This window comes from Hyperolius riggenbachi, chromosome 8 (assembly GCF_040937935.1).
Source record: "Hyperolius riggenbachi isolate aHypRig1 chromosome 8, aHypRig1.pri, whole genome shotgun sequence".
Lineage (NCBI taxonomy): Eukaryota > Metazoa > Chordata > Amphibia > Anura > Hyperoliidae > Hyperolius > Hyperolius riggenbachi.
In genome coordinates, this window is record NC_090653.1 from 289,413,496 (window position 1) to 289,422,674 (window position 9,179).

Genomic DNA, 9,179 nt, shown 5'->3' on the forward strand with positions numbered 1-9,179 from the left:
ATCATGGGTCTGGAGGCCATTTCATCTGGACTACCCATGGGCCTAAGATACAGGAAACTGTGCGAAAAAGAAGCATACTGGATCTTCAGACTGAACACCTTGTGTCCAGCAGGGTTGAACGAGGAGGTAGAAACAGCCAACTTTATATGATTCCCTCCAGGTGCAGCACGACTTGCCATGCACCACCACTTGGGTCCACCTCCAACCGGGCTCCCATTGATCTAGTTCCCAATTCTCATGCCATCCCAAATCTTGCCTCTCCCCCCCCCCCCCCCCCCTCCACACTTTGCAGCTGGTGGGAAATATGGCCTTATGTAGATGGACACAGGCACAGATATTGCAGACACTGGTGTATACATACACAGATGCCTGCATGTCCGATGTAAAACACTGTATACGCTGTCATGTGTCTTCAGATCAACGAACCACAGAACGTTCATTGTAATGTTGTGTTTATTAGTTCTCAAATGCCTTTCTTGTATGCTCATACACTTTTTTGTTTATTGTTTTTGTTTATACTTTCATTTATATTGGTCCTTCGCTCTTATATATATATATATATATATATATATCTTGTATATATGTTTTTCATGTACTGTTTATTGCATTGTACATAAGACTCATTGTTGTTGCGGTGGCCAGCGTTTTCTATACAGTCTTGCTGCTGGGTTTCATGTGCAGCACTCTCAGTGCAGCCCAAAATTGCATTTATGACATCCAGCGCCACAGCCCCCCCCCCCCCCCCCCCCCCAGGCAGGGCTCTGCATCTCTCCCCTTTCAGCCCATACAGAATATACCCATGCCAACAGAGATGCCGAGGCATGTACTTGTATATACAGGCGCCGCTGGCCACGCCCCCCGCTGTCATTTGGGTTGTCGGCCACACCCCCCTCCCTTGTCTCTATTGGAAGGCCAAGGCTACCATATGTGTGCACCGCTGGCCACGCCCTCTGTTGCCACTTGCGCTACTGACCACGCCCCTGCCCGTGAGGTAAATATTCCTGCACTTGGGGGCCACCAGTCATGTCCCTCGCCTTCCTCCCCTCCAGCACACCTGGAGAGTCAACATGCCACCAGGGAAGCCGAGGTTTCCAGCTCCAGCTTTTCCCATCTACAGGGATGCTGGGGCCAGGTTTTTTTTTTTTTTTTTTTTTTTTTTTTTTTTTTTCTTGCAACACTTCATACTGTTGCAGTTGAATCAATCAGTTATTTGCCGTCAGGGCTTCATGCCCTGGTGATTTAGAGTTGAGCTTCCGTCAGGAGGCTGGAAAATATAGGGTTTTTGTTTGCAGTACTTTGCAACCCCGCCCCCTACCCTCTCACCCTCGTTAACCTCAATTTGCTCTGGGAAGCCATTCCCTTGACTCCTGTTATAAATAGGAGCATAGTGTGCATGCAGGTACGTTAACTGACGAAGGCGTGGACACGCCGAAACGCGTCTTGACGTAACCTGCACACAGTCACCCCGAAGGGACACCTGTCATCCATTTACCATCTGGATCCTTGCTGCCGCTGGCCACTGCAGCTTCAGGTTTCGCTTCCAAGAGGGGATGTCCTTTTTATTCTGAGCTATATGCCAATTTTAAATGCCTACTGTTCATACACATCTAGTAAGTGTATCTTTTATTGCGCAGTTTTCATTTTATTAAACGGTATCACACTACGGAGCGCTCCTCCTGTCTTTTGCTTCCTTTTCCAGTAGTCCGCTCACAGCCGAGTGTTTGAGGAGCTGCCAGTGTGTGATCAGTCTGCGGTCCACTTTGACCTCTCACATGCGTTAGCGCAAGATTGCACATCTTTTGTTATCCCTCTCCCTGTGTTTACCTCAGAGATGGCAACAAATATTGCAGCTAATCTCGGGGGGCTATAGTGCAGAGGTGGGGAGCAGAGAGCGGCAGTGTGGGGAAACGGAGGCATGTCATGAGGCAGGAAACATGTCTCTGTGTCCCATCTGCCCACCTCGCATTCTCTTTAAAAGGAAATATGGCAGCCTCCATATCACTCTCACCTCGGGCTCACTTTAATAGAGGGAAGCCTTTGGAGTCTTTCCCCGTTGTCCTCGACCCCACCAATCCAGCCCTGAGACCCTCTAATCCAATCCAAAAAGAGCTTGTTGAATTTGCTCTGGTGGCCTCACAGCGCTTGCACAAGTCCTGTCCGTGCCTGCGCAGCAGTGTGGAGCTGCTCGTGCACAACATTTTCCCATTGTAAATAAGTGTATCAGTGCTACTGCGCAGGCACGACGCGTACATTGGCTTTAACACCAAGGGGGAACGGCTGCAAAGGAGTGGTTCCCAGCGAACAGCGGCGGGCTTCAGGAGTATCAGAGAAGCTTCTGGATGATGCACTGGGTCATGCCTCTACCAGGAATGCGCTTCTGGATGAATCCCAAATGGGTATCACTTGGAATTAATCCGGATAATTACTGCACCTGAACGGGTGGGTGAGGAGGGGTTAATTTACCTGGCCCCGTGTTCTTTAATGCATCCTGCATCGCGCCTGCCGCTGCGTTCCAATTCGCAGTCATGCGATTACCTTACCCTCTTTCAACCCTATGGAGAGAGTGTGGTAGTCACATGACCACGAATTGGAACGCAGCGTCAGGTGGGACGGAGGCTGGGTAAGGTAACCCCCACTCTGGTGCAGTAATTATCTGGATGAATTCGGAATTCATCCCTGCCCTCTACCTCGCCAATTATCTAACTCTTCTTTCCTTTTTCTTGCTCACAGGTTGCCTTTAACTCTTCAGTTTAGAAGCAGGCGTTATACTGAATGTAAAGTGTTATCAGACAGCTGTAACTGCAGCAAGCCTGGTCAGCATTCCTCTCAGCCTCGCCCCACACAGGAAGCTGACACAGATTAGCAGCATTCTGAGAATTTACTTTCACTTCTGTCAGCGATGGCGTCTGCTGGTGTGAGAGCGGAGCTGGAATGTTCTGTCTGTCTGAACATTTATACAGATCCTGTCAGCCTGACATGTGGCCACAGCTTCTGCCGGGTCTGTATTGATCGTGTGCTGGATACACAGGAGGGTTCTGGGAGATATTCCTGTCCTGACTGCAGAGCAACATAAGGCACACGTCCTGCACTGCAGAGGAACTTCGCTCTGTACAACGTGGTGGAGAATGTCCGGCCTACCCAGCCTGATCAGGAGGAGAATACAATCTTCTGCAGTAACTGTGTTGACTCTCCTGCACCTGCTGTAAAGTCCTGTCTGCACTGTGAGGCTTCTCTGTGTGATAAACACCTGAGAGTCCACAGCAAGGCTCCACAACACGTCTTATGTGACCCCACCACCAGCCTGGAGAACAGGAGATGCTCCACCCATCTGGAACCCTTGAGGTATTTCTGCACTCAGGACTCTGCCTGTATCTGTGTGTCCTGCAGTCTGGCTGGAGAACATCGGGGACACCAGGTGGAGACCCTGGAGGAGGCCTCTATGGAGAAGAAGGGGAAGCTGAGGAATGATCTACAAGAACTGATAACTGTGAAACGGGAGATGGAGAAAAGAGTCCAGAGTCTGAAGAATCATCAGAGAAAAGCACAAGAAAAAGCAGCTGGTGAAACGGAGAGAGTCACTGCCCTGTTCAGAGACTTCAGGAGGCATCTGGAAAATCTGGAGAGGAGAGTCCTGAGTGACATCACTAAGCAAGCACATGGCTATGATGATGTCATCAGACAGCTGGAGATAAAGAAGGAGGAGCTGACTAGGAAGATGCGTCACATTGAGGAGCTCTGTCACATGACTGATCCACTGACTGTCTTACAGGAACCAGACACAGGTGACTTGAGTGACATTAAGGAGGAGACCCGGGATAAGCCTCTCCATGATGGGTGGGATGTGGTGGAGATGCAGATCTTACACACATTACACACAGGGCTATCTCATTTAATGAAAGGGGTCAATGACAGCTTCAATATACAGGAAGCTGCAGACCTATTGCTGGATGTAGACACCGCTAATAACTGGGTGCATGTATCACCTGACAGGAAAACTGCATCCAAGTCCTCAAACCAGGAACACCCAGACACGCCGCAGAGATTTCAGAATAAACCTCAGGTGCTGAGCAGACAGAGTTTCTCCTCAGGGCGACACTATTGGGATGTAAGTGTTGGGGGGTCAGAAAGCTGGAGGGTTGGGGTGTGTTACCCCAGTATAGCCAGAAGAGCAGATCAGGTAGGGATTGGATATGATAAGAACTCCTGGGTTTTGGGGAGACATACATCTTTTAAATCCTGGGTTGCGGTCTTTTTAAATGATTTTATACGCGCTCCTAAACATGAATATTTTGTGACACATGATGGGGAAGAGATCCCATTATCTGACTCGATCCCTAGAAACAAAGTCAGGCTATGTCTGGATTATGAGGCCGGGCGGATCTCCTTCTATGACATGCGTGATCCTATCACACACCTCCACACCTTCACTGCTGCCTTCACTGAGCCCCTCCATGCTGTGTTTCAGGTGGGAAATGGTCACCTACAGCTATGCGGGGCAAACTGAGGCTATCTGAGATCTATTTGCAGAGATTACTGACACCAAAGGGAGGGATTCATCCAATAGGATAAAGTGGTGGGTGGAGATTCCAGACAGTGTTCTGAAGGTTTTCAAATCTACATCGATCAGTTGAGATTCTCCTGATCTCTAATACAGTGTACAGGTGTTTGTTATTTTGCTCACTGCCTTATTAATATATAGTGCATAAATTCTGCAGCATAACCAGCTTGGGATGGTTGGGAGGTATTCCCAACCATCCCGAGCTGCCCAGCACTGTTCCTGGGAAGTGTGGTTCTGTGTCCACATCCCCTGTGTACCGGCATGCACCCCCCAACCAGTCATCCAGAGTATATGCGCAGTAACAGCCATGCTTCTCTCACCTCCTCCAGACTCCAACATCGTGCATCTTCTCTCCGCTCATCTCTCGCTCTAGTGCTTGGTTCTCCTGCGATTACACGCAATGTGAGGAGACTGAGATGCCGGGCAGTGAGCTGGGAGAGGATGCAATCACATCGCTGGAGCCCGGAGAAGGTGAGAGAAGCACAGCTACTCCTGCAGATATAAGCTGGGCAGGCTCAGGACGGGAGTCACTAAACGCCACCATAGAGGGGGGAACCATAAGACACCAGGAAACCACGTGGGTTGTGCATGTATGGAAAGGAAAATGCGCTGGGAGCAGCGTAGGGACAAGCGTAGGCCATGGAGAGGTAACGTATACCCTTTACATGGGGCGCGGGGGATATTCACATTAGGGGGGGGGGAGCATCGGGAGTTTCTTCACGTTCATTGATCATTGGGAAACTGCACGCTGTTACTGCCACACACACGATCAAGCAACATCTTGCAGCATGCGCAATTGAGAATGTGACCAATTTTCGTTCTGAAATTGGTCGTATTGTCGGTCGGGAATGCACTTGGAGACACCGATTTTTCATTCAATTCAATTACAATAATCGAATTTGATGGCCAATCGGCCGCCAAGTCACCTGATGTATGGTCACCTTAAAGGATACCTCAACCATAAAAAATTATAGCTGCAGTGTGTTGGGGGTTAAAATGACATACCTCTCGTCCTCTGGTGCATAGCGATCCGCTCAGAAGCACGCTACCTTGTCTCCTCTGGGCTGCGTGTGCGCTCCACTACACCAAGCGCCACATGCTAATCATGCTAATCATGTGACGCTTGGCGCATTGGAGCGCACACGCAGCCCAGAGGAGACAAGGCAGAGTTCTTCTGAGCTGATCGTTATGCGCCGGCCAGAAGTGAACAGGGGAGGACATACTGCGCACACAGGGCGCAGTATGTCCGGGTCATAGGTTAAACAAGTCGCTGGGACACCGGCATGAATATTAGACTAACGGTGGCAGACGGAGGAGGGGCAGGAGGACGAGAGATATGTCATTTTAACCCCCAACACACAGCAGCTATAATTTTTTTTGGTTGAGGTATCCTTTAACTCTGCAGTGAGAGAAGAGATCGGCAATGATGATAGCCCTATGCAAAAAAAAAAAAAAGAAAATAAATTGAGACTATTTACAAATAACGGACATGACACCAAATGCCAAAAACGCCTACATTGGATTTGTGCAGCTTTAAGGCTCCCTCCACACTGCAAATCCGATTTGCGATTCCGAATCCGATTTGTGATTCTGAGTTTCCCTGGATGCTATCAAAAGAAATACGCAGTAATGATTATAAATCACAAATCGGAATGGCATGTAGGGTACAAGAGGCTTTAAGTTGAATACATTTGCTTGAAAACCTCATAGGATTTGCATCAACAAAATCTTTCCAGCCATTCTCTGGGGCAGGAGGACCCACTAGGAATCAGAATTTCAGTTTTAGAAATGTTGCTGTTTATAGGGGCACTATGACTAAAATGTGTACAATTTAACATGTGTATACTACACATACATATAAGATGTACATTTGTCTCTTAGGGAATGCACTGTAAATGACTTTATTCCCATTTAGCTGTCACAGTAAGGGCTTGGTCACACTTAGGGCTGGAACCCACAGGAGCGCTTTTGGCAGCGTTTTGGCAGCACTGCGATAAGCTAGCAGTTTGCCAAAACGCTGGGCTAATGTTAATGGATGGGGCAACTTCCACAGGAGCGTTTGCGTTTCCCAGAAACGCAGGACCTGCAGCATTTTGGGAGCGTTAGCGCTTCAATGTAAAGTATTGAAACGCTAGCAGAAACGCTCAGCAAAACCTAAACTGAGCGGTTTTGCTAGCGTTTTGCGGTTCAGCACACTGTAACAAAATGAAAAATAATTCACAGGACCAATCAGGATAAAAACGCAAAACGCTACACAACCGCTGAGCAAAAAAATACAATGTTGCAAAACGCGACCGAAAACTCGCATGAATCCGCTTGCAAACCGCTCAGACAAAACGCTAGCGGTTGCGTTTTGCGTTTGCTGATTTCAGTGGGTTCCAGGCCTTAGGGTTTTTTGTTTTTTTTTGGTTTTTTTTTTAGCGCGGCGCTTATAATAAATTCTTATGGGACAGTTCATATCAGCGCGTTATGTCCGCTTTCCGTTCAGCAAATTGCTGCCTGCACCATTTTTTTAGGGCGATTTTGCCTCAATGGATGGTATAGGAAAAACGCAAAATGCTCACAAAATCGCTTTAAGCAAGCGATTGCATTCGCTCTTTTAAGAACAAATACATTGTATTTATTCTTTTCCGGGTCAAAGAGTTCACTTCATGACTCGCATCAGGAAGTGGAAGAGCAGAATCGCTCTGCTTTCACAGCGCTTTAGAAAATCGCTGTAAAAAAACCTGCAGCGCCCACCTGAGTGCCGGGAGGGGGAAAAACGCCCACAAAATCGAAAATCACTGCCGTCAGAGATTTCAATTTTAGATGTCAACAAAGCCTAAGTGTTTTTATTCTGACGGCTCTGACCTCTTGGTTTTTCGGACTAGTCCATCTCCTCATGAGATTCTCACTTTTTTTTTTTTTCAAATGCCTTTACTGAACGACCGTTGCAAAGTCCACAGTGTGTGAGCAAGTAGGCAGGCCAGCCAACATCTTTGTAGAGATCCTTGCCAGGAAGGGCTTTTGAAATAATAAAGGTTCCCCCATGAGGAGAAGGACTGGTCCAAATCCTGCCAGTAACGGGTAAGAAGCATTGGCTTATAAACAGAAATAAAGCATTTACAGTACATTTTACTCTGGCACAAATGTTTTTTACAGCACTTTACACTTCTTGTCATCCTGTTCCTTTCAATAAGAAAGAAACTGAAAGACAGAAGTTATACCAGTTTCCTGGCAGTCCTGCTGATCCTCGGCCTCTAATGCTTTCAGCCTTCGCCCCTGAACAAGCATGCAGCAGATCAGGTGTGTCTGACATTCTTTTCAGATCTGATAAGATTAGCTGCATGCTTGTTTCTGGCGGTGTGATTCAGACACTACTGCAGCCAAAGAGAACAGCAGGGCTGCCAGGCAACTGGTATTGTTTTTGTATTGGTATTCACCCCACCATTTGTTGAGTACTATGTACAGCGCTATTAAAGATGTTGGCGCTATATAAATAAATAATAATGTCCAAAAGGTAACAATAGGCAGCCTCCATATTCTTCTCCCTACAATTGTCCTTTAAGGCTGCTTCCACACAGGGACGTTACAGGCGCAGGTTAGTGCAGCCTGTAACGCTCCCCCAACGCACAGCAATGTGACACAAGTGGGCTGTTCACACTGCCCACGTTGCGTTACATGTAACGCTGCACGTTGTAGTGAAAGTGCAGCATACTACAGCGTTACAGCGGCTTAAGCCGCGTTAGACTGTTTGCACATGCTCAGTCATGTTGGGGAGGAGCGGAGAGCGGCCGGGCACATGGCTAATTAATATTCACTGCACTTTGTGACGTGCAGTGTTTACTTCCTGGAGCGGCCGCTCTGTGCGGTGATTGGCCGGCGGGACCACGTGATGCCACATGCGTCTAAGAGTACGCATCACGGCATCACGGACGCCAGAGTGAGCTGCACAACGTGGCTCACTCAGACGTCCACACCAGAGAGCACCAGGCATTGCGTTAGGTGCAAGTTATGCGACCTTAACGTAGCACCTAACGCAACGTCTTAGTGTGCAAGTAGCCTTAGAGCTATAATAAAAGTTTGTTTGCAGAGGTGGGTGGAGAAATCGGGCAACCGCCCCGCCCACTGTTTTGTTTTTCACTGTCACCTTTATAAGGGGCGTGTCACAGGCTATGTTGGAGGACAGTTAGTTGTTAATATGTTATTAGCTATTATGTAATCAGTCTGCTTTATTATTGAAATTATGATTTGTTTGGTTTAAATTGCCTCCTAAATACTAATAAAAGGCTGCGGCCATTGTGATTATTGCATTTGGTTGTGGAGTCGTATTTATTATATACAAGGTTTAATACCATCTTGTTGCAGCAGGTAAGGTTTGTATATTCCTGGCTGGATCTGGGCTATGGTGTCTGCCAAATATCTGTATTCATTCTGCCCTCCACAGGAATACAGAGAGCCAGAACATTCTGCACAGAGATGATCAATTACATGCAAACTTCATGCAACTTGTATGCAGCTGGGAACTAGACAGGTCAGGAAGTGCACGTGATTGGCTGCTGCATGCAGTGTGCAGGATGTGGACTGAGGCAATGCGGGAGTCTTGCCTTGCCTGTAAATACTGCAAACAAGTAAATGACAC

At 47.7% G+C, this 9,179-nt stretch overlaps 1 pseudogene; it reads left to right on the plus strand.

The window, feature by feature from the left end:
- Positions 1–2,899: 2,899 nt before the first annotated feature.
- On the plus strand, positions 2,900–8,850 carry LOC137527978 (E3 ubiquitin-protein ligase TRIM11-like; annotated as a pseudogene).
- The last annotated feature ends 329 nt before the right edge of the window (positions 8,851–9,179 follow it).